Source organism: Squalius cephalus (assembly GCF_949319135.1).
Source record: "Squalius cephalus genome assembly, chromosome: 19".
NCBI classification, from domain to species: Eukaryota; Metazoa; Chordata; class Actinopteri; order Cypriniformes; family Leuciscidae; genus Squalius; species Squalius cephalus.
In genome coordinates, this window is record NC_137140.1 from 31112621 (window position 1) to 31139079 (window position 26459).

The 26459-nt window shown below is 36.0% G+C and overlaps 1 protein-coding gene across 2 annotated transcripts in view; it reads left to right on the forward strand.

The window, feature by feature from the left end:
* Positions 1–26459, forward strand: part of LOC307147017 (cadherin-18) — a 168556-nt gene that overhangs the window by 25478 nt on the left and 116619 nt on the right. The window contains exons 1-2 of one of the 2 annotated variants that reach the window (XM_079851462.1): positions 4122–4296; positions 7462–7496. The exons of the other annotated variant lie outside the window; for it this stretch is intronic. The gene's annotated coding sequence lies outside the window, so the exon portion shown is untranslated. Of the gene's footprint in view, positions 1–4121; positions 4297–7461; positions 7497–26459 lie in introns of those variants that run through there. 2 annotated transcript variants of the gene reach the window in all.

Below are 26459 nucleotides of genomic sequence, written 5' to 3' on the forward strand. Positions count from 1 at the left end.
TTTTGAGATGCATTTTTAAATGTTAAACAGTTTATAACTTGACAAACCGTCTTTGTCACTGAACAGCGAGACATGATGCAACAGCCAAAGAGATTCAGTCTGACATATTGTCATGTAGACCAACAATTAAGGGGGTAGTTCACTCAAATATGAACATTTTGCCATTGTTTAGTCCCTCGCATGTCATATCCAAGCACGTTTTATTCCGTCAAACACAAAAAAAAATGAATTTTGTGCAGAAAATCCTGGCTGAGGATTAAGACTGTCAAACTTCAAAAGAGAAAAAAAACAAAAGTATTAAACTGGTCCATATGACATGAAAGCATCTGAAGTCATGCGATAGCTTTGTGTAAGGAACAGACCAAATTAAGTCATTAGTCACTGAAAGATTTTGGCATTCGTTCCTTGGTGTGAGAAATGCGTGATTGGTGAAATATTTGTACTTTCGAGGCAATTCTGTAAAAATTATTGATATAAAAAAATGTATATTAAAAAAGTATATATAATTTTATTTATATATTAAAAACTATATATATTTAGTATATATATATTAGATGTTTTTAGTAATATAGTTTATTTTGATTTTTTTAGAGTGATTGTATAAAATGCCAGTCAAAAGTTTTGGTATATTTTAGACATCACTTAAAAAAAAAAAAAAAAAAACTGTGGCTGGACACTATGTGTCTCTCTAAGTTCCTATCTATGTCTCTCTAAGTTCCTATATGTGGCTCTCTAAATTCCTTTCTATGTGTCTCTCTAAATTCCTATATATGTGTCTCTCTAAGTTCCTATATATATATGTCTCTCTAAGTTCCTATATATGTGTCTCTCTAAGTTCCTATATATATATGTCTCTCTAAGTTCCTATATATGTGTCTCTCTAAGTTTCTATATATGTGTCTCTCTAAGTTCCTATCTATGTGTCTCTCTAAGTTCCTATATATGTGTCTCTCCAAGTTCCTATCTATGTGTCTCTCTAAGCTGCAATGAAATCTTTTGCCAGAAGCCAAAAGACCAGAGAACTTCAGACTCAGTTCAGATGCTGTAATTACAGTTATTTCAAGTTAACAAGTGTTTATTTTTTTATTTTTTTGTCTGAACAAAATGGATTGGTTAGACTGGTTTTTAGTGCCAACATTTTTAGTGCAAAATATATATAATAAATAATAATAAAATAATAATATTTAACTAATAAAAAGCAACATACTGTATGTGCATAAGATTTTTAGACTCAAACTTTTTCTGGGTGTTTATTCTATTTTTAAAACTTGAAGAAGGCTTTAGCACTAATGACTATAGCCAACTTACCGTCAGTTATATTTAGCACGCCGTGAAGCCTCCATGTCGGAAAGTCTGGGCTCAAAGAAAAGCCAGAGTTTCCTGTTGAACATTTCAACATAGAGTCACCGTTCATAGAAGTTCATGGATGACACTTTACAATAAGGTTCATTAGTTAACATTAGTTAACATGTATTAACTAACAAACTAACAATGAGCAATACATTTGTTACAGTATATGTATTAATCTTTGTCAATGTTAGTTAATAAAAATACAGCTGTTCATTGTTTGTTCATGTTAGTTCACAGTGCATCAACTGATGTTAACAAATACAACCTTTGATTTTAATAATGTATTAGTAAATTTAGAAATTAATATTAACTAATATTAATAAATGCTGTGGAAGTATTGTTCATTCTTAGTTCATTTTAACTAAGGTCGAATGTTAACTAGTGAACCTTATTGTAAAGTGTTATCAATTCAGCTTATAAATATATGAGCATGACTTGAAGGCAGCACGGGTGACAAACCAACATATTTATGTTAGAGCTCTGTTCTCGACGCTCGCATCCGAGCTTATTTGTATCGCACTTCCTTTCATGTAGGTGTAGATAAATCACAGTGCGTCTTGGCCAGTTACGAAACATGGTAAACATGGAATTGAAGTGTTAATTGCCAGCTGTGTTTGCAGAACGAGTGCTATATCCCCATATCTTGCTCTTTAAATCTCTTCCTCTTTCTCTCACAGCTCTCTCTTCATTGATCACAGGTACATGGTTTGCTCACAGATGGCTGTAAGGCCTGCTAATCTCACTGTAGTTAAATACCATCTGCCTGAACTAGACTCCAGGCATTCAAATGGCCACTGTGAGTTATGACACAGACAGTGACGGCACTCTTTTCCACCCGACTTGTACTTTTGAGAGTCCCGAGAGTTTGCGATTTGAAACACAAGGGCGAATCTGTCCGTAGCAGCAGAATTGATTAGTCCCAGGTGCACATACAGTATGACATATACACAGACTCATTCTTGCTTGACCACACGGGCAAAGTGCAGGCATTCTGCATTCTGCACTTCAGGAAGAGATTTAAAGGGCAATATATGTGGATATAGCACTCGTTCTGCAAACACAACACTTCATTTCTACGTTTACCATGTTTCATAACTGAACTGTCTTTGCGGCCTTCCCCTGGAAGCGTACGAGCTGGAAAACCTGGGGAAGGATCTGGTAGGCTCACCACACAGGTTGAGATAAGAAGCAATGGGACAGTAAAAACGGATTAATGGATTTATGTGGGATGGCCAAAGAATTAACAACACTCGTAATGGGGACAGTTGGCTTTGCATTGTTCAAGACTGAAATATCCTATAGCTCAACTTATTGAAATAGAAAGTTAAAGTTTACAACACATCTGTGGCCTTGCTAGTCAGAGGCAGATGGTATTAGGGGGAGGGATATTACTATTCTAGAGCGTTTAATTGGACAAAAAATATGCAAGTTGAGTTTTCAGTATATTTTGGTGCAGAGTAAACACTTTTACAGTTTAATTGTGGATTTCTGCAGTGAGCTAATATTTTTTTTATGGCCTATTATATTGCCTTGTAGTTGGGTCATCCATATTCTAAATAGACCTCACCATTAACAGACAGTGTTTTTATTTTATTTTATTTTACTGTTTTTTTTTTTTTTTCATATATATGGTAAATAGATTACCTCATTAATAGAAAAACACTTGTTTAGCATTGATGTTGTGTGTACTGTTAAATATGTGACCTTAATGCTATTTATTTATTTATTTATTTATATTTATTAAATGTTTGTGCATTTAATATAAATAACGTAAAAATATATTATGGTAACAATACATTATTATATATATTCAGTATTAATATTATTTGATTTTATTTTTTTTATTTTTTTTTGTTATTGCACATTTTTACATTTACTGTAGGTGCAAATTTAAGAGGCCAGAGAAAATGAGCAAATGTATGCAAGTATGCATTATTGTAAACATGCTTTGCTGCTGTTTTTGGACATTTTTTTTCATTGTTTCTTTTGCCACCCCCCACCCCCACCCCCTCTCCCCTCTCCCCTCTCCCCTCTCTCTCTCTCTCTCTCTCTCTCATGCCAAAACATTTTTTTATTTTTTTTTATTTTCTCTTGTTTTAACCCTGCTAACCTCATCAAGCCTGTCTGACTCAAACATCGATCACAAATCCTATTAGAAGCACTTCCTCTGCTCTCCAAAACCCCCGAACAAGTATGAGTGTGTCTGAGCAGCTTTTCACAAAGAAAACTGACAACTCCCCTCAAGTTCATAATTAAGTGCTCATATTACATTAGATGCTGTGCCATCCATAAATGTGATTTTTTTACCCAATGCTGCCTGCGTGAAAGAAAACTCAGCAGATGCTTTGAGAACTGGGAAGATAAAGAAAGAATTGCAAGTGTAAAATGAGAGGATAGACAACCAGGCCAGGTTGTAAATCTGTTTACAATTACTGAAAACTTGGTAAAATATGTGTTAAGTTTCAGCATGTGTTAAGTTGACAGCTACAGATTTATCTCGTACCAAATGCTTTTGTCAAAAACATGAAACCTGAAAGAGGAGTTGCATACGATTTTTTTTTTTTTTTTTTTTTGTTCCCATCATCCCAGTATAAGAGTCCTGGGTGTCTTATTTACCCTGCAGGCAGTATAATAGAAAATGGCACGGCTCAGACACCTTTGTCGTGCAGACGTGGTGGAAATCTTGTATAAGTGACGCAATCCCTTTAATGTGATTTCTTCTCCTTAAGATTATAAAGAGGGATTACTTCAAGAATTAGCAGCGAGTTTTTACCTGCAACATGTCACTTCCCAGAATGCACGTCTGCTTGCCTCTCCAGTAAGAATGAGAAAGCTCACTAGCCAACGATTTATCACCCGTACAAAAATCGCTGTGTTACGGTGGTGACAAAGGAAGCCTCATTTGACTAGTTTGCCCTGTATTATCCCGTTACACAGGCTAATGAGGTAAGTGATTAGCATGCCAGCCTTCCTCCATTAGCATGCGCTGGGATTCAGGATGATTTGTTTCATCAAGTCATCGTTGTCTGTGCCTGCAATTCATTTGAGGCAGACAGCAGCGAGGGGCGAAGGGTAGATGCTAATGACTGTAAATCATTGATAAACACATTTTACAGTTGTTGTCGCAAATTTACTCTTGTTGACTCTATTCAAGCACGGATCACAAAACACAAGAAGAAAAAAATAACTGAAGCTTTATACTGTATAGTTTGTCTTTAAATATTGCACAAAATTATATTATTTTATATTATATTATATTATATTATATTATATTATATTCATTTTTATGAATTCTATTCAAAATTTTGTTTCGTTTTTGCAGTTTTGGAAAATTGTTGTTTTAGATTTAAGTAATTGAGCAATTTTTTTTTTAGGAAATAGGCCTACATATGACAATTCCTTTCTTGTATTATGTATTATTATTTTATTTTTTTCATTGATTCTTTTTTCCCCAATGGAATTATTTGTTAATAGCTCTTTTTCAGCAGTTTTTGAGTAACTTATATTTTTTAATTTAAGCTTTAGTAGTTTTGTATGTGCTTTGGTCATTTGTGTCATTAACTTTATTGCTCACCACTGTGGCTAGTGGTTTTCCCGAAGTTAGCCACTCAGCATTTTCATTGGCCACAATTTTGACATAGGTACCGTGGGAAATATTGGCATATAGATATTTGTAATATTATCTCATAATTTGGCAGCAGGTTTATTCGGATCCATTATACTGTTACACATGCGTTTTCTTTCTCAAACTGTTAAACGTTCACTTAAAAACTAATTGACTGTTAGATACATGAATACTCATTTTGACATTATTGTGTGTGTATTTGACTGTTTACGCACAATAGCAGCGAAAAATAACTCAATTTAGTACTGAGAGGTAGCTTTACAAAATCTGCGGGAATGAGTAAAATTATGCGCAATATGCGCAATTCCATGCCAAAATTCAAGCCCTGAAACATCAACAATTTTCATCCAGAGCAATTGAAAAGAGTGAGTGAGTGAGTGAGTGAGTGAGGAATGAGTGAATGAGGCAGGTTCATGTGTAACTCGCTGTCAGAGAGATGAGAGAGAGAGAAAGCGCAGCTGGTATCGTGTATCTATTATATGGAAATGAGTATTGGAAGCATTTCAGATATTTCAGTATCGAAAATCTATATGTTTGACAACACTACATTGCAAAACTTGATAAAAATGCTATTTTAGCTTTAATTTATTTCAGTTTTAATAATATTATTGCACCTTTTTTCAGTTAATATTAAGTTTTGCATCTAATTTTTATTTTATTTAAGCTTTATTTCACTTTTTTTATATAGTTTTAGTTAACAATAACAACACTGTTCTCAGTGTGAGTGTTATTGAACGCAGGGCTAATATGAAATAAGTTTCGAGAGAGAAAAGGTCAGCTCTGAAAAGACTCCAGTACATGAAATAGCAATTTCATCAAAATGCTTTGTGATGGTAGACCAGTGTAATCAAAAACAGGGACCAGACAGTTATTTCAAAGAGGATTTATATGGTTTGAAAAATATTTCCTCATATTTCTTAAATATAAGAAATGCAGAAAATATTTAAAGGGTTCATTTGATCATTGAAATTAGAAAATTGTCATAATTTATTGACCCTCGTGTTATTTCAAACCTGCATATTTTGAAGAAAGAACTGTCGTAGATTTTTCCCTAAACCTAACTAAGTCCTATCTCATCTGACCTAAGCCTACCTGGGCCTATAATATTTATACTCTAGCGCGTCTACACATCGACGGCGGCTGGGTACTAATACCTGTTCCCGTAACTAGCTTACTTCGCAGGAATAATTGACAAACAGACTTCAGCAAATGTCATTCAAATGCTTTAATCACGGCCAGGAGATCTTCCCGAGCAGTTCTCAGAGAATCTCCCCCAAGAAGAAGCAAGGCCGGAGCATCTCAGACAAATTCCATTGAGAATCCCACCAACTGAAAGAATACAACAGTTTTTATTTAGTGGAGCGGCTAAGTGATATAATCGTTCAGTTTATGATACAAGCGTGAAAATTGGCATGAGCAGTCTCCATGGGTCAAATTTCAAGATTTTTCATTTTTCAAGATGGCCGACACCTTAGTGGAGCAGTTAAGTGATATAGTGGTTTATTTGGTGATACAATCATAAAAAATTGCCTTGAGCAGTCTCTGATGGTCACTAGACAATAAGCCACCCACAGCTACTTGAAATTTCAAGATGGCAGCCATTTTTCAAGATGGCCGACACCTTAGTGGAGCAGTTAAGTGATATAGTGGTTTATTTGGTGATACAAACATGAAAATTGGCATGAGCAGTCTCTGATGGTCACTAGACAATAAGCCACCCACAGCTACTTGAAATTTCAAGATGGTGGCCATTTTTCAAGATGGCCACCACCTTAGTGGAGCAATTAGGCTCATGGCAATTTTCATGCTTGTATCACCAACTAAATGATTTCTTAAGCCTAATTGCTCCACTAAGGTGTCGGCCATCTTGAAAAATGGCCACCATCTTGAAATTTCAAGTGGCTCTGACAATTTTCTTGTCAAGTGACCCATGGAGACTGCTCATGCCAATTGTCACGCTTGTATCATAAACTGAACGATTCTGCTAAACATAAGCACTTAGCCGCTCCACTAATAGAATAAGGAGGTATGGCAAAAATGTCATACTGCATTACATAATTTCCCCACAATTTGATTGGTTTTCATAGACAAACCCTTCTGTTACCAGGTAAAGCAAACTTTGTATTAATGATTACTTCATTGTTAATCACAAGGTTCAAATTTAGTCATCTGTCTAGTTTCAATTCCCCAATGTGTTATTTATACACTCACACAACCAAAGTCAAAGGGGTATGGCAAAAATACAACATCCAAAAACACAGGACAGAATGTTTTAGTACATTGTGTTTCAAAGTGTTATCATGTTAGGCCTAAAAAGAGAAGTAACGTTAGATGTTAGAAACATGGTTAGTTTAATATACAGTTCACTATTTTATCTAGCCTATTAAAAATCTACCACAGAACTGATTTTGGTGAGGCCTGAAACGACAGTGGACCACATTGACATTCAAAACAAATCGCAACATATCTTCTTTTGTTTTCCACAGAAGCTAGACAATCATGTATTTGGAACAGCATGAGGGTGAGTAAACTTTTACCTTAAAACTGAGTGTTTGTCCGAATGCATGATGTCACTAATTGTGGGTGATGCGCTGTTGCGAAATGCCAGACTAATTTAATATTATGTAAATGACCTTCAAATGCGTCTTGGATGTGTAGAATCCGTGGATCTTTCTAGTTGAAGTAGAACAGTATAGGCACAGACTACAAAGCTGTTCTAGTTTAGCTTCTTTCAAACACTCCTATCTTAGCAGATCAAAGTGTTTTCAGCATCTAGTTGCTTTGAAAAACAACCCCCTGCTGTCTTGCGAGTTATGGCAATACTAAAGATTTATTAAATATTTCATATTCCTTAAGAGTGAACAGGTGAGACTGTCAATGAAAAACCCTGGAGCTCACAGACTCGCGCTATTGCAAGGACATACTTAAATAATGAAGTTTTATGATGTGTGAAATAAGACTGTGCTCTGATACAGCAGGGATCATCTCACAGTTGTGTCCTTTTGGTTTAGATATGGTATAAAGTCATGTGTATCTGAAAACCAACGACGTTTAGTGTATGACACATGTGACTACATTCTTGCACACACACACATGCACATTGTTTGAGACTGACAAACACATTTACATGGAGTCATTCATTTGAATATTTAATTTTAAGCACATTTTTGTATTGTTTTGGGTTGTTACTTATGGAAGCTTGTTTCCGCCACAGAGTGAAAAATAAAAAAGGTAATTGCGACTTTTTAATCTCACAATTCTGACTTTTTATCTCAGAATTACGTGATAGTCACAATTGCGTGTTATTAAGTCACAATTGCGTGATAAAAAGTCGCAATTGCATGTTATAAAGTCATAATTATGAAATATAAACTCGCAATTGCAAGAAATATACTTGAAATTCAGACTTTATAATACGCAATTGGGAGATATAAAGTCAGAATTGCATGATATAAAGTCGCAATTGTGTGATATAAAGTCAGAATTGTGAGATATAAACTATTCTGAGGTATAAAAAAAAAAGTCTGTCTTTTTTTTCCTTAGAATTGGACTTTATATCTCACAATTCTGAGAAAAGATGTCAGAATTGCAAGATATAAACTCGCAATTAGCCTATGTGTTATAAAGTCAGAATTGCGTGATATAAAGTCGCAATTGCGAGAAAAAAAGTCAGAATTCTGACTTTATAAGACACAATTGCGACTTTATTTCACGCAATTCTGACTTTATAACACGCAATTGCGACTTTATTTCACGCAATTGCAACCTTATTTCACGCAATTCTGACTTTATATCTCGCAATTCTGAGAAATAATGTCAGAATTGCGAGATGTAAACTCGCAATTGTGAGATAAAAAGTCGCACTTATCTTTTAAAATGTTTTATTCTGTGGCGGAAACAAGCTTCCATAGTTACTTGATGTGCAGTGCATAATAAACAACTGATGCTGTATGTCACATGATTATGACCATATGAATTTAATTCATGCTTCACACATTCATACTATAGAACATACCTTTTTAGTCGCGAATTAATTTCAAAACCAAATATGCATACTATACTTTTTTATGCTGCAACTTACTAGCATATAGCATAAACAGATTCATATTTAGCAGTCCAAATCATGCGTGAGCATCCTCATGATGCCTACTGACCCTTCATGCTGTATTATGTTGCTCTTGGCCTCTCTCCACTTGACCTGGCTATGTCATTCAACCTCGAAAGAAGATTATCTGTGTCTACAACTGGAGCCCACACACTCAACATGGCCAGGCGCTGTTGTAAGCCAGCCGTATTTAGAGCACATTCACATTTACCTAGTTCCATGTTTGACCTGTGGATTACAGAAGCGTTTCTCTGGCTCTCTGTGAATCCCTCATGCAGAAACACTCACACACCTACACTCAGAAAACCCAGGGATACTGTACACCAGTGAACGCCAAATATAACAGGCTTACACTAGGGGAAGAGGATTTACCAAGGTATGGTAGATTAGAGCAGTGAGTCCCTCGCTGGACTTGTTTATTTGAAGGAATGTAATGCCAGAACATTGTCTAACATGAGGAAATCATTCTGGAGCGCTTGAAGCCTGTATGTTTCAATTTACAATTTACAATGAGGTTCAATTAGTTAACATTAGCATTTGGTAGTCTAGGTTCATATTAAATTCTGCTTATAGTAATATATTCTTATGATTTTGTTTATCACATTATTTGTGTTTTAATCTAATTTAATTGAATGTTAATTCATAGTGTAAAAATGTGTGTGTGTATATTTGTGTAATTGTGTATTGTGTATAACACACACACACACACACACACACACACACACACACATATATAGGCTATATGTAAGCAATAAGGTACTACTCGAGGCTTTGCTGTATCTTGAATAAGTCACGGTCGAAGTGCGTTGTTAGTGGCGCAGCCGTGACTTATTCACGATACAGCCTCGAGTACCTTATTGCTTTTATAAAACGGTTACCACACAATACAAATATTAAAGCCAAAACAATGTGTATCAATGCAATTTTCATGAAGTAAAATCACTAAAAGTATTCCTTCCTCTAGAAGAAATAATCCCTAACCGTAAACAGCTAAAGAAGTTACATTATTTCGCCTTTAGATGGCGCCAAAAAAGACTGTCTTTATGAGTCAGTCAGTAGAGAAGACTTTTATATTGAAAGGACTAGTTGTGAACACGGAAAATCAAAACGCAACTGACAAATGATGAAGCTTGTCAGGGCATTGGAAACCCCCTTAACTGTTGGACAAGATAGCAGTGGACATTCAAACGGATTTTATTATTCCGAATGTAGGACTGACCTGAAGGAAAATGCTATATCTACTTTAAATGCAGGAACACTCACTCACTCGATCTCTCACAATGAGAACATGTTTACGTTGCTAAGGGTGGTTGCTAGGGGTGTTGTGTAGTGATACATATAACTGTTTGGTGAAGCGGTCATAGTCGTGTTTTATCGAATAATACGGATATTTGTATTTATTTTTTTATAGTGACGAAAGTGATGTAACTTGTAACTGTAATTCTCATCCCTGTCCACATGGTGGCGAGTGCGCTCTTGCTGACTAAAAAGTTAATGGTCAAGGAATGGCTTTTCTGGGTTAACGTTACCTTCATTGTTTACAAGCTGTGTTTTGACATCTTTCTGCCGTTAAAACACTGATTGAGCGGTTAGAGTCATGATACGGATTTCGGTAAGTTGAACTGTATCAACATATTTTTTTTATGTTCATTCATGTTATTTCGTTCTGTAACTTAGTAAAGAGGAGGGAATTGATCGCATTCACTCGCGCTTCACTTGAACTCTGATCTCTCGCGCCACATGAAAGAGCGCCAAAACAGAATATATTGTTTGAGTTCTGTGATAAAATAGAATAAAAAAAATAAATAAAAAAAACTTACTCTTTGTTTCATATCAAAAGCATGACCATATTCTACACCCCTTAATCCTACACAGTACTAAAATTAACAACTACTTTACTAACTTATAAATAATAAGCAGTAATTAGGAGTATATTGAGGTAAAAGTTGTAGTTAATAGTTAGTTAATAGTGAGAATTGGACCCTAATCTATCCTACAAGTAGGCTATTCATGAAAACAAAGTTTAATTGTAAGGCATTGCAAATCCAATAAATGAATATGCACTATATGTACAGGCTTCAAATTATTGCCAAATCTTTAAACATTTGTAAATGATAATGCAATAAAGTATGTTAAAATACTTAATATTTTAGCTAAGTTTTAAGATGCCCAGTGAAGAAGCTGAGCTTTTTCAGACAGCACAGGTTACTCAAATAGAGCATTTGAATTACTTAGAGCAGTTTCTGCATATTGGGATTTGAAGTATTTCAACATAAAACGAAATGGCACATTTTACATTTAAGAATAATAGCAGGATCTGAAAACACATTATGAATTGGGTCACGGCACAGATTCAGTGGTCCAAAATGGAAGAACATTTAATGCCACAATTCCCTTCTGCTCGCACAATACCAAAAGAGGGAGGCAGAAAAAAAACACGATAAATAAAGAAGGAAGAGACAGGGATAAAGAGGTGTGTGTGTGAGAGAATCGGGCCCACATGCGGATCCACAGGCAGAGAACATTTGTGATCCGCCTCACTTCACTGTGGGAGAGCGTTTCCTAACCCTGGATTACCGCAGCACATTGAATAGACCAAAGACACTCTGTAAGAAAGTGTGTGTACATCGGTAGGAGATAAACAGTACTGTGGAACGCTTATTTTCTCTGCATCAGTAGAAAATCCGGATCCTTTGCTCTTCCAGTGGAAGTGCACGCTGGTTGCAAACCTGTTTATTTCTGGGACTGAAGTCAAACATGGGACTAATTAGACTTGCATTGTAAACATTGCATTGTCTGCCGCAGCATGCGAGTGCAGCGTATAGACACGGTGACCCCATATTGTTAATTCTGCTCATTATAAAGGACAGTTTGCATGAGGCTTGGGTTGAAAGCTGTCAATAAAGGTTCGAAAAGGGGGGTTTCACATACTGTAGATGTCATAGAAGAACCATTTTAGGTTCCATAAAGAACCTTTCATTGAACAGGTCTTAAAAGAACAATTTTCTTAGTGTGAAGAACATTAACATTTTTGATATGTTTTAGTGCATTTGACCACTATTTAGTGCACTTCAAATGTGAAGTGAGAACTTTGATAAAAGAAATTAGGGATTGAAACCCTATGAATAGGCTGTGAATAGCCAGTCGTTAGTAACTATAATGCAGACAAAAGAAATGCATATTTCGAGCCATAACCAGTCTGGAGAGGTGTGAATGTGTGCAGGGGGAGACTGAGACTGAATGGGGCTCGTTTGCACCACAAAACAATAGAGACAAAAGTCTGAATGGATGCTTAGAAGACGACTAAACATCAGTAGCATTTTTAGAGTAGCCTAATCAAAATAAAGTCATGACATGATCTTGAAAAACATTTAACTAAATACAGAGTTTTAGACTTATTATCTTCATATTTTAAATATAACATGGTCAGACATGTGGCTTTAGCTGTAGTGCATTTCTAGATTGCTCCAGTGCCAACTTCAATTTTATTTTCATTAATATGTTTCATAAAAAAAAAATTCTAATAACTTTACAAAACTTTGAAGCTATTTAAAAAAAAAAAATCATTATGACAATAATTAATTCTACATTTACAATAAACTACCAGTTGTCAGCTTTCAAATGAGATCATACTTGTGCTTTTAGTGCAAAGGGTTCATGAACTGTATCTGTTTCAGTTTGGGTATGTCATTTCTGGGGATTTTTCAAAAGTGGGGTTGCAGCTTAACAGGTTAACTTTAGAAGTAGTTAATGCATTGAAAATAATAAAATGAGTCTGATAATTTGAGCTTTTTTATTTTTTTATTTTTTTAGGTTAATATGGATTTTTAATGTGAAACATTTTATCTTAAGAAACCTTTCAGACTTTCCATTTATTAGATATATTGGAATTGGTTGTATTATCCTTGATATTTCTTGGTATTGATTTGAAAATAAAGTACTGCAAGTGGCTTTAGCTAGAACGTTCTTTCTTAATGAACTATATTTTTTCCAAAGAGAAGTCTGATGTCCTTGAATTAATATAAAGTGATAGATTGAGTGAACCAGTTTACTCTTGAAGTTGCATAAACTCAAAAATGCTTTGCAGCTAGTTAGCATGTGACTTGATGTTTTGTAAAATATACAGTTTTACAGTGACACAGTAACTTTCTCTGTGATAAATATGCAAGGGACAACAAACAAACAACAACAACAAAATGGCTAATTAATCCCACTGTTGTTTATTTTAATTAGAAAAAAATGCAGTTTGGTAAGAAATATTGCTGCCTGTAAATTGACGAGATGTGGCAGAGAGTTCATTTTGAACCCTGTCTGTAACCTATGACCAGGAGCATGAAAAACATATTCAGATCACCAAAGATAGCAACAGGAATTACACCACATTCAGCCGAGTTCATCCATTCTTGTCTGTGCGATTGTGAGTGATTGCGTGCAGAAAAAGATAGTCAAGGTTGTCTGTGAGAGTGTGCAAACAGAAGGAAACGTGACCGGCAGGCTCATTTTCAAGCAGCAAGGTTGGTTAAGATTATAAGCTGTGCTACTGACTAACCGAGCAATCGCTCGCTGTCATCCACTGACAGCCTTGTTAAATGACAAAAGCTTAATTTACTTGTCAAACATGATGAAACGGCAATCCTCTCCCTCTCTTCAGTATTCCTCTTTTCTCTGAATAGTAACATTAGTGCAGAAATGTTCAGTGTTCTGCTGTCAAATAATTACTGACTGGTGATTCTATGACAGATGAGTCGATCTGCTTTAAAAATGAGGTCAGGACACCTTTTCTTTTCAGCTTGTGTAAACATTTGATATGAATTCTTATGGACCACATGTTCTGTTAGTTTATTTCATAATATGTTCTGATTAAGAACTCAATATTTTAACTATTACTACATTTTTTGCCTGTATTTTCTGCGGAAAATGTGGGAAGTGTTTGCTTTGAAACTGTCTTGCATGGTATGTCGTATCGAATCGTAAGGATTTAGCAATTTCAGTTCCATTACCGACCGACCGACGTCTGTATGTGTGTTTCCGCGGGGTATTAAAAAGCATTAAAAGTTATTAAATGGATTTTGCGAAAACTAAGGCCTTAAATTACCCTGGTAATCCAGAGTTCTCACGAGAGCACAAGTTGAATTTGCTCAGCGAGTTACTCTGGTGTCGAATAATGATCTCATTAAATATGTCCCTCGATCTGAGCTGCACCAATCACATCGGGTTATCTGATATAGGCGGGCCAGAGGCGAGCTAAACAGATGACGACAGCGCTGTGACGTCGAAGTCATTAGTAAACATTGCAAGATGGCTATGGATGAACCAGTTGAACCAGTTGTTTGAAACGGCTTTGGCCGCTACAATGATCGAGTTAGACTTGGCTTTTTATCTAAAACAGGAACAGAAGACGCCGCTCGAATCGTTCCTTTGCAAGAAGGACGGTTTTGCTGTTTCGCCGACCGGATACGGTAAGAGTATAATCAGAGAATGTCTAATAAGGTTAGCTCCGCTGGTAGCTGGGGTTTATTGTTGTGATTGGTCGTAGTGTTATCCAATTGCGTGCAGCGAGATTTTCAAACGGTGCCGCCCCTCGAGCTGGCCGATTTTCATTAGTCGACGCCAGACCATTAATCTTTTAGATTTAGGTCTGGATTTCCAGGCTAGCCTTAAATGGCATTAAAAAGCATTAAATTAGAATCCTACAGGCATTACAAATTTTGATATAGTTTTGAAGAAAATTTTATATTGTCAATTTATTTGAATATAGCCTTCATAATTAATCATTTTTATTTGCTGTCACAGAATATGTACGTTAGTGTGATAAACGCGGTGTTCTGGGTGGTTGATCATAGATATTGCTCAGATCCCTCTTTCAATGTACTTTAAGTCTGTGTTTTTTCCAACAGGAAAAGTCTGTTCTCTTAGAAAAAAGTCATTTAGTACTCTCTTCTCAAGCCATGTCATTTGAGGTATCATTTATTAGAACTAGCTGATACCATAGTAAGTAATAATAATATATATCAATAGGACCTATAGAAGATTGCGTGTGTGGGTGCTCGTGTAAATCTCCCTAACAGCTCGACAGCTCTTCTGAGCGTGTATGTGCGTGTTTGCGTCCAGTCTTCACTCATTGACTGTGACTGTGAATCTAGTCCTCTGAGACATCGCTGTCTGCACCTCTACAGACACTTCATGTCACAGCAAGGGGGTTGCGTCAGCTGGCATTAGCTCCACTGTCGCTGTGAAGATGCCAAGAGCATGCAGGTGTATCTGGAGGTGACTCGCTTCCCACAGACATTACCTGATACACTAAAACAGCAGGGGCAATGGAGGCTGATGGATTAAAGCAGTGTGAGATCATGTGAGATCAAGACCATCTTGGACCAGCATGGAAGTTCATGCTGAACTAGACATTTTTAGTATCTCACATTTGCTGGATCTTTTAACAGATTAACATCTTGTTTAGGTAGATAGCAATCTTCCAATCTATCTATCTAGCTAACAAAACTCATCACTCGATTTGAATTTTACAAGGCAATTTTTTTATTTTTTTATTTTTTTATTACCGAAACACAAAAGTTTTAATTTTGCTGAAAACCAATACCAAAAATAAAGTTTCATTGTTTAAATTTAGGTAATTGGGAAATTTAAGTCTTTATGCTGTTCGGGGTGCCGTGTTCTTAAGTCATAATTAAACAGTCCGTTCTCTTCTCATCCCAAGGCGTCATATACTGACGCTTTTGACATTTCGTCTACATCGAACGCACATGGCACCCTTTAGCGTCAATATGAGACGCAGATAGATATGAGCCAGAAGGCGCCTCCTAGCGGTCTAACCCTAACCCTACCCCAGACCTAAACCTACCCATAACCGAACAAAGCTCTGTGCATCTCATATTGACGCTAAAGGGTGCCATGTGCGTTCGATGTAGATGAAATGTCAAAAGTGTCAGTATATGGATGAGAATGCGTTGAATTAAACCAATCAAAACCAGTAAAATTGTTCGTCTCTTGAAATTTCAGCTGAACAAATTGCTACTGTAGCATAATTTTTTTTTTCTGCTAACATGTTTACCTGTTGTAGCTTATTTACATTGTGTACACAATGATACTGAGATAAAAGATAGATACTGAGATAGTCAAAATGCATCGAGGAAGCACTAATGTAATTCAACATCACTGTTTAAAAAAATTTCTGAAACCGATTTTTTTTTTATTGCATCACCATTTACAGTGTTAGTGGTATTAAAACTTTAAAAGATACTCAAAAGTTCTGTTAGATCAAACCAGTCAAAAAAATGGTGGTTGGTCATTTTAAAAGATGCTGCTCAAGTGATAATGATCATTTTAAACACACGCAAGACAATTCTAAGTGTAATTTTATTTAAAGAGGGCCTATTATGCTGTTTTACATATTTAACTTTCTTTAGTGTGTAATGTTGCTGTTTGAGCATGAAAAAGGTCTGCAAATTAGCAAAGCACAAAGTCACTCTAAAAGGAGTTATTCTCTATATCAGTGCGCACTGTTTCTGAACTTACTGAAACGCCTCCATTGTAGTCTTGAGTTTTCTTCCAGGAATATGAACCTGTCACAATATCCTTCATTTAAATAATTCCCGCCCAAGCCATACTCAAAATAAAAAGCGGCATGACATTTCCAAAACACGCTCGAAGCAGATGACCAATCACAACGCACTGGCTCAGCTGACCAATCAGAGCAAATTGTGCTTTTCGGAAGGAGGGGCTTCATAGAAACAGGAAATTAAACAGAGCGTTGCTGATAGACTTGGAAGAGAGGTGCTGCAACAATGTCAAATATGTAAATATATATATATATATATTTGTGAACATTCAAGCATGAAAACCTATTCCAGTAGGCCACAACAACAAAATCAAGACTTTATAAAAGGGCATAATAGGTCCTCTTTAAGAATGTAGAATTTAAGACTAAACTGATATTATGAATTGCATCTTTAAGTTGTTTAAAGTTGGTTGTGGTGAATGCCTTGTACTATGGGCAATGCAAGAGTTAACCCTAATGCTGCCATCCTGTATTAGGAAAGACTCATAATAAGTTGGCTCAGGATTCAGTTATGTTTCCATGTACATGTATTGTCTTGGCAAGCGTTATTTCATCAAAACAAGTTACGGGAGCATGCATTTATTTTTGTTGTGACAAATGATTCTTTAGTTGGCAGGACAAATACTGTTTGTTTTTGATACAATGAGGTGCTTATGCTGTCGATAACAATTTAAGCCAAAAATAACACTCTCTTTTGGAAATGCTATAGCCTTATAGCATTTGAAAAATTATTGTATAATTAGGCATGCATCTTTTTATGATCTCATGTTAATTTAAAGACTACATGGAGTACTTGTCTTTTCCATTTGTCACACCACATGACTGTTAAATTAAATTTACATTCCTATAAATATTTACATATGAATTTTTTTTTTTTCTTGGGCATGTTGTGCATCAACTACCCAAATCCAGATCCACCACCGGGAATAATGCATGAGTATGCCACTTCTATCATAAACTCCACGTAGATTCGCTATTTCTGGGCAGTTCAGAGCTGGGTCAGAAATAGAACGTTTACCTTTTAAAAGCAAGCATTTCTAGTCTCTGCAGATGAAGGTTAATGATGCTCTGTGAAAACCCTTTAAAGTCAGAAATACATTTTAAATGAAAGTCTTCTAATATGCATTCTACAGATTGCACAACAATTAGAAAGAGTCAAAGTAATAGCAGAGTGATTTTGTGCACTTCTTTAATGAGCAGAGTTTAGAGAACGCAAGGGCATCAAACCTATCTGTTTTAATTATTTCCGAACAGAGGAATTTGTCATTGATGTCCATTGAACCAGTACAGAGTAATTGGATGGAGGCTGACAAGGGATTTTGCAAGTACTCCCTGAGCTGGTTTTATGCTTGGTTTAAATTTTAAAGAGTAATCCACACAGGGTAAGGGGGCGGATAAATGGAACACCAGCCCGGCAGACTGCAGAGATTCTATGCCTTTGAATGTCCAGCAACTGATGATTTAGAGATATCTAGTTTTTTTTTTTTTTTTTTTTAACTAAGTTAGTGAGGTTTTGCTTCTTCCTCAGTGGTCTGTGCTTTGGCACATGCTTTGAAAATAGCTTTCTTATATAAATGATTGCATTTTAGGCAATGAAGAAGCCAAAAATCATTTTCCGTTATGATGCAAGTATTTCAGTTATTTAGGAGGTCCGGTTTTAGCTGTTTTTTGTAATGTGATTGTATGTGAACCTGACAGATAGAGGTCAGTCAGTATTTGAGCCATTAACGGATGCAATAAAACTTTGCCTGAAGCATCTGCTGCCGTGTTCCAGTATCATCGGAGGAAGAAGCAACATAAGAATTAGTGTGTTTCTTAAAAGAGGATTTTGTAGAGTTTACTTGATCTTCAGGCCAAACCAAAACAAAACATAACTAATGCAGGCATGCCCTGAGCAACCGGCTGGTTGAAGTATTAAAGAAAGTGCAACAAGCGAGCAAAACCACGGATCCACAGGCTGCCTGGAGCAGATGAGGTTAAATGTGTTTGTACGCTGCTGTAGCTGGAGGTTGTCGTTTTTGCACACTGAAAAAACACTTTGTGGTTATGCAAATGTATGAGGGAAAAAAATGTGTTCTTTTTTCGTTTTGAATAAGCTGAAAATATTAAGCTGATTTGCACTAAATTTAAGCACAAAATGTTCTCAGACTTCAAGTAAATATTACTTATTACCTACAAAGACTATTTTGAATATTTTGTATACAGTGGTTCAATTATTGGTCCCTTTAAAGATTTAATAATTTTACAGATAAAAAAAAAAAGGTATAATCTATATCTGACATGATGTGATATTAAATAAAGTGAGGTTTGTGACTAACTACACTGAAAAACATAAAGGTGTATTTACACTCGGAAATGTCTAGTAAATTATTCTAGTAATAATTGCAAAGAAGTGGCTAGTAACACATTATGTGAACTAGAAAGACTAAAACAGTATTTTCTTGTGAAATGTGCACCAAAAACCTTTGTTTTTACTATACTCTATCTATCTATCGATCTGTCTGTCTGTCTGTGTGTGTGTGTGTGTGTGTGTGTGTGTGTGTGTGTGTGTGTGTGTGTGTGTGTGTGTAAATGTTTGTGTAGCGAGCAGTGCAATGTGATGTGACCAAACTAGATAGACCAAACTTTTTTTTTTTTTTGCATTTGGAAGTTGCTTTTATGCAAAGCGTCACATTTCATTAATTTCCTGGGAATCAAGCCCGTGACCTTGGCATTGCCAGCGTCCTGCTCTACATAAACAGTAATTTCTATTATAATCACAGATATGTAGTGCGTGAATTTTTGCAGTGACAACATTTTTTTGGGATGTTTTGTCGTGCTGGTGTACACGTGATTCTTGTTTCTCAAGGTGTGGATACTCCCAGCATGCACTAGGGCATGAATAATTAATTTTGGTGTGTTTCAGCTTTATTTACTCTGTATTGTTGTAATTTTTGAATTTACATTCTACGCAAAAATGACCTACACTACTGTTAAAAATGTTGGGGTTTGCACTAAAATTTTTAAAAGAATTTCTAAAAGAAGTCTCTTATGTTCACTAATGCTGCATTTTAGCTATTTTATAGTGAATGCAGTAAAAACAGTAATATTGTGAGATATTATTACAATTTAAAATAACTGTTTTCTAATTTAATATATTTTAAAATGTCATTTATTCCTGTGATGCAAAGCTGAATTTTCAGCATCATTACTTCAGTCTTCAGTGTCACATGACCCTTCAGAAATCATTGTAATATGCTTTATTCTAATAATTACAATTTCTGGGCTGTTAGGTTTCATATTTTGCTCTTTTCTCTATGCAAGTATGCCTTGCAGACATAATACTATCCATTCTTAGACAAGAGAAGTTTCTTGCATCTGTCTCTCTGGCTCACGTCGTGTTGATATCATGTCAGACTCCGGGTGGATGTGTTCGGTTACATCGACAGGGCTGCGTCTCCAACCCTTTGATATCTGTGTCAGATTTCATCTGCAGACATAAATACTCTCCCGGTGAATATTGATCCTGCGTATCATGTAAAGTCACGAGACTCCATTAGTCTCCTCATAATAATCACATGAATGCATACACAGGGAGTATTTATGAACAGTTCAGTTAGACTAAGGTCTCGTTGTACGAGGACATCACCTTGTTCATGCATTATATGATTTACCCTTGCATGCTGCTCTGGTACTGAATATCATACAGCTAAAAATATTGCTTGGAGATGAATAACAGTGTCATGTGAGACACGATTAAAGACACCGGGTTAATTAAATTTCTAATTTGATATTACTTTAAACAAGCGTTCACCACTTCATTCTACTCTTAATTGCAAGTACAAGTTGTAACTTTTGCTTGGATAGTGTCCATCCGTTATAAAATCTCAGTCTTTGAGTTAAAAGTGAAGTTGTTTTTGAAGATATTTTATAATAAAAATGATGCAATAATATGTAACACAGTATGGAATGTTTGCTGTTTACCTTTAGGCTAGTCTTTGTTGTGATGGTCCAAAGCAGCAAGTAAGAGTAAACTTTGCTGTGCAAGTTAAATAATTATTGAGAATGTGTCTGACACGGCTGGTGAGGAGTTGTTTTATTTTATCTCAGTAAATCATCTCAGTGAGTGTTCAGTGTAAATATGTGTGCACATTTGGCATTTAACGTGTCATTTAAATAAATAAATATTAAAAATAGCATTGGCAGATGCATTTTATTTATTCTAATGTAAAATATTATTACCATTGTTTTTTAAGTAACTGTCCAGTCTTCATGATTGTTCAGAAATCATTCTAATATGCTGATTTTGTGCTCAAGAAACACATTGAAAAAAGTTGATCTGCTTTATATGGTTTTAAATATAAAATTGTATGGTTCTTTTAATATAATGTTTGTTATTTTATAAACTAAAGGATGAGTCAAAGTTATTTTCTGTAGTAATTGAAAGGAATCCACCGATGCTTTGGACTACAGCTTAAAGGTGCAGTAAGCAATTTCTGAGAAACGCTGTTGATATTTGAGATCAACCTACAAACACGCTCCGCCCACAAAATGCACAAACACACAGTGCAAGAGTAGATGCCTCTTTATCATAGCCGAAGCAGAGCAAAATAATGCTTTGCAAAAAAAAAAAAAAAAAAATTAAGATGATGATGAACAACGAGGAAAAACAAAGAATGAACATATAGTACACAAGATTATAAGCAAGAGTTGGTTGTTAGTCGCCAGCAGTATACCACCAAGCAAATATTGACACTCAAAACTGCCCTGTTACTAGGGCTGGGTATTGACACAAATTTCACAATTCGATTCGATTTCGATTCACAAGCTTGCAATTCGATTCGATTTCAATTAAATTCAATATTGATTATTTTGGACATCATGTACAATACATGGCAAATTTTCTCATGGAAAACAAATCTCTTAACTAATGCTGTAAACTATGGGAGTCAGTTGTAGCCTACTAGGCTTCATTAGCCTACTATAATATTGAAGGTAAAAATGAACTGATTTGTATACAAACACTTAAATTACACTTTTATTTATTTTTATAATAATAAAGTTATATGAAATATAAACATTTAAATGGAGGCTGTCATAAACACCTGCCAGATTTATTCAAACATGCATTCAAAATTGAAGAGCATTAAACATTATAATGAATATGTAATATGGTGCATATATTTAGCAAAATGCTCCTCTCTAGAGTTATTTTTTCTAGCTGACTAACGAGTTTATGGTCACTGGATATGGTTTTTCTGAGGTAAATGTGACGTTACATGACATTGTTTACAAGCTGATTTACTGACGTCTTTCCACGGTTGAAACACTGATTGAGCGATTCCATGTCACATGATACAGATTTCGATAAGTTGTACTCTACCTTTTAACATACTTTCAGATGCTCATTCATGTTTACTTTGCGCAGTAACTGGTATTATTAAGGCGGAAGAGAAGATCACGTGCGCTCCGCGCTGCTGCTTCTCTTGAGCTGAGCTGCGCCAGTGCGATCTCACACCACAGCACATTTATGGTTTTGAATTTCGTAAGAAAATGGATGTAATTTGAAATCTGAGACTTTGTTTCATATCAATAGTAACAAAGCACAAAGATTATTGTGATTTATTGGATGGGATGCGCGCTACAATGTTACATTCATTCATCAACTGAAAACAGGATGACTAATCTATTCTTGGGATTTAAGAATCGATATCGGTTCGTAAAAATGAGAATCGATTAAAATCGAGAAATCGATATTTTTTACCCAGCCCTACCTGTTACTATAGAGCTAACATTAAAACAACATAATTTGGTTCTGTGAAACATAGCAAAACCAATGTTACTCACGTATGGAGCAGAAACAACGGAAACTCAGTGTCCGTTTTCAGGCCTTCCCACTTAGGTCTCTCCAGTGCTGGAAAGCTTTTCTAATATTAATGCGGGTCCTAAAGCTCTTGCCTGATCATATCCCTTCTTTTTCCAGTGATATTCCTCTGTCGGTTTATCTGTTGTAATGTCTCTCAGCTATCTCTCTTTCTACAGTCTTTCTTCAAATCGCACTCTTGCTCACTTTCTCTCCTCCCCCATCATGAGTGGACACACCCCCCTTCTGCTGATTGGCTACAAATGTTGTGCTGCTCTGTCCGATCCACTTTCAACAGCGTTTCTCAGAAATTGCTTACTGCACCTTTGAACATAACCATTAACCTACAACATACTCTTATATCATGAGTTCCAATTGCATTTGTTCATATCCACAAATGTTGTATGTGGACTTTCCATAGCACAAGAAAACAGAATTGGCTTTTAGGTTTTATTTCTGCATATACTGAGTCAGAGCCACTTTACCTTGGTCATGAGAGTCAGCAAACTCCTTGTTTCCAGTCGACTGTACATACATTTCACATGTACAGTAAGGCTGAAACTATCTGAAAAATTTGAAGTCTTTCTTTTAAAAACAAGCACTATAAATTATTGAAAAAGAAAAATATCTGTCCCAAAAGCATCCAAACCAAGTGTGTATGAATCAGTGTGGGTTTAAATAGTAAAGAATTAAAAAGGTGACATGTCCTGCTCAAGCTCTATTGATTATGTAAAGGGAGGCTGGTTTGATTAGAATCACTTAATAACTGAAGGACCATTTCCCTGAGGTTATAATTGTTATTCCTCTCTTGCTTGGGGAGACGACGATGAAGGTCACTGAAACGTTTCTGAAAGGACATAATGGGCTCACACTGGGGGACCTTTGACCCACAGCCTTAAGCTACAGTAGAAATGTGATCAGTACAGCTTAGATTTTGCAGTCTACTTAGGGAAATTTCAAGGTTGTTTGATGAGACACCTCTAGAGCGATATCAGTGCACTTTGTTCTGGGAAACCGTAATATTTAATATGCGTCTTAAATGAAAGTAAGAAGCCTCTGAAACAGCCTTCAGAGTTCTCATAAAAAGCGGTCTATAAAAGCAACATTTATTTGCATATGGTAATTAACTTTTGAATTTCCCTGTTTATTTTACTTTAAAATGTTGAACTGTAAAAGATTTTAAGGTAAACACTTCACTTATCGCTGAGCTTTACTGATCTGTTCTGAGTCTCATATTCATATTCTGAATTTATAATTGCTAGATAGGATTGTTATGTTGTTGTTGTACATTTTTTCTGATTGACACGGTTAGGCTGAAGGCCTACATTTCCTTCTCGATTAAATAAAGCGTGAACCATATTTCAGCGTAGCTTTTAAGGCGAATAGACGTGCAATGCTTTGGCCTACTTTTATAATGTTACCTCTAATTATCAGTGATGGATGTTCCTTATTTATCTCTGAATGAGCCTGACCTAGCAGCGAGTTATTGTACAGTGTTATTGTATCTAGATTTAGCTTGTTGTTTGCTCAGGCAATTTAGATGCCTGTAATTATGATGGTATTATTTCCAAGTATGAATGCAAGGGGGTCAGTGCTTTTGAATTGTAGAGTTTGCAGTCAGTTATTTGGAGGTGAAAATTAATGACGTCAGTGGCTGCGTTTTCATGTGATTACATACATATGTTGGAGCTCATGTTAAAAGAAAAAACGTGAATAGGCCTATTGATTTGATTTGAACATTATGTAGAGATAGGGTGCATTCGATTAGTTTCTAAAAGAAAGTGGCAGTAGTGGCAAGTAGCATATAAATAGGATTGAAGAGATTTGCCATGTCTGGAGGCATGAAGAGAAGAAAAAAAAATTATAATTTATAATTTAAAAAATAATTTATAAATATTTAATTAATTCAATAATTTATACATTCATTCATTCTTTTCTGTATGAATATTCACTGAAAATATGGTTGTTTGCCACCATGTATATAGCCTATTTATCTATTTATCTATTTATGTGTAGGGACCAGCCAGCGATCCCCACGAGGTAAATGGATTAATAAACGTACTAAATGATGCCTATTTGAAAAATGCAAAAAGGATTCTGTGATGGATAGGTTTAGGGGATAGAAAATACAGTTTGTAAAGTATATAAATCATTATGTCTATGGAGAGTCCCCACGAAGAGGCCAAACCTAGTGTGTGTGTGTTTCTTGAGTAAAGAAAATACTGTATTTATTTAAACAACCAGTTCTTTAACAAGAAATAAAGCTAGCGTAAGTTCTGCCAGGGAGACTCAATCATTTACGTCACTAATTGCCTTATCAACTACCCTATAATTTCCTTGCTGTAGCATAAAAGGGCAGCACTTACTCATATCTGAGTCCGCAGATGCTGTTGTTCCAGCCACCACCTTCCTCCCCACCACCACTAAGACGGATCTTCTCCTCCATCCCCCCCATCACGACCACCCAGGTGTCCACTTTCACCATCCCTAACATCACTAGATGGGCTCTTCTCTCCAACCTGAAGTCTTCAAGACGCCCCCCCTTCCATCCACCCCACCACCACCAGAGGGCCCCCTTCATCGCCTCGGGGGGTGAGCGGCGCCCCTGCCTTCATCTTCAGTCAGCAGTCGCTGATTCAATACCCCTGGAATTCGAGTCATGAACGGGGCCTCCGCCAAAGAATTTGATTGCTTGCTGAGCTTATTAATAAATGACTATGCTACAGCATTAATTCTCCCGAGTCTTTCTGGCAGAACTAAAAACAAGCAGAGATGGTCCAAACTGTGTGAGGTTTGACCAACAGTTTGAGGATCCAATGCAGTTAGGAGGTTTAGTCACAAGCTCTTTTTAATACTTTTCATTGGTTAAACAAAACCAACAGACAAACGCAAAGGGTGACTAATAGTAATGATTCATGAAAAAAATTATAATAATTAAGAATAGGGATAGACGAGATTTCCACCCGAAATCGAAAGCTTTCTTTGATTATTTGCTGAAATGTGGTACCTTTACCGCTATACTGTGTATATATATATATACACATCCATTGGTTGTCCAGGCCCATCATCTCCATATGTGTGTGTGTAAATGGGGATGATGGACCTGACCTGAGGGAGTGACATCTGTAATGATTTCTGTATGTATTTCCCAACTCCATTTACCGAACCCACAATGCATTTCCCTCATCATTTTGATCTTACTGGTAACAAATCAATGTTCTCCTTTTATAAATGCCAGTGCATGACATTCTCTGCCAAACAAGTTCTACATATGGATTTGCAGCCAGACCAGTTCTCATCTGTACTTCATCTTGGGGAATGATGGTCGAAAAATTGGATGTTAGCGGTAATTTTCAGCATAAGTGCTTCTGTGATTTGTACTCGTATAAAAATATGGTGGAAATAAAAGGTGCTGCTTTATTCTACTGTCAGGAGCAGCACCTGTTTCAGAGTTTTAGTGTCGAGTTTCCGCCTCTGGCGGCGGGAACAGTGGTTTGTATGGATCCTGTGACTAGTTTAATTGCCTGAGTGTCTTCCATGGCTGTCCGGGGAGACCATCCTTCCTGCTGGGAGACGTCACCAGTTCGGCAGCTTCTGTGAATATGCATGAGGGGAATTGCAGAGATATTGCCTCTGAGATGTTGCTTCTGTTGTAATGTCATAAGAATATTTAGCTTTGGGCTTTATGCACTCTTGTCATATTCTGGGACAAGACAACAATGGCATTCTGAGAATAGATTCAACCAGAATTGATAATGTTTTTTTGTGTTTATCTAGTGTTTTGTTGTTTTGCTTTGTTCTGTTGTGTTAAGGTGAAAGTTCTGACTTGAGAATCTAACAATTCCTAATGAAGCTGAATATGCAATTAAACACTATTTCAGCTTCCTGTTTACCATATATGGGTTTCTTCCTGTTTACCATATTGTCACCTTCCTAAAATAATTTTTTGCATAAGTCATCTCCT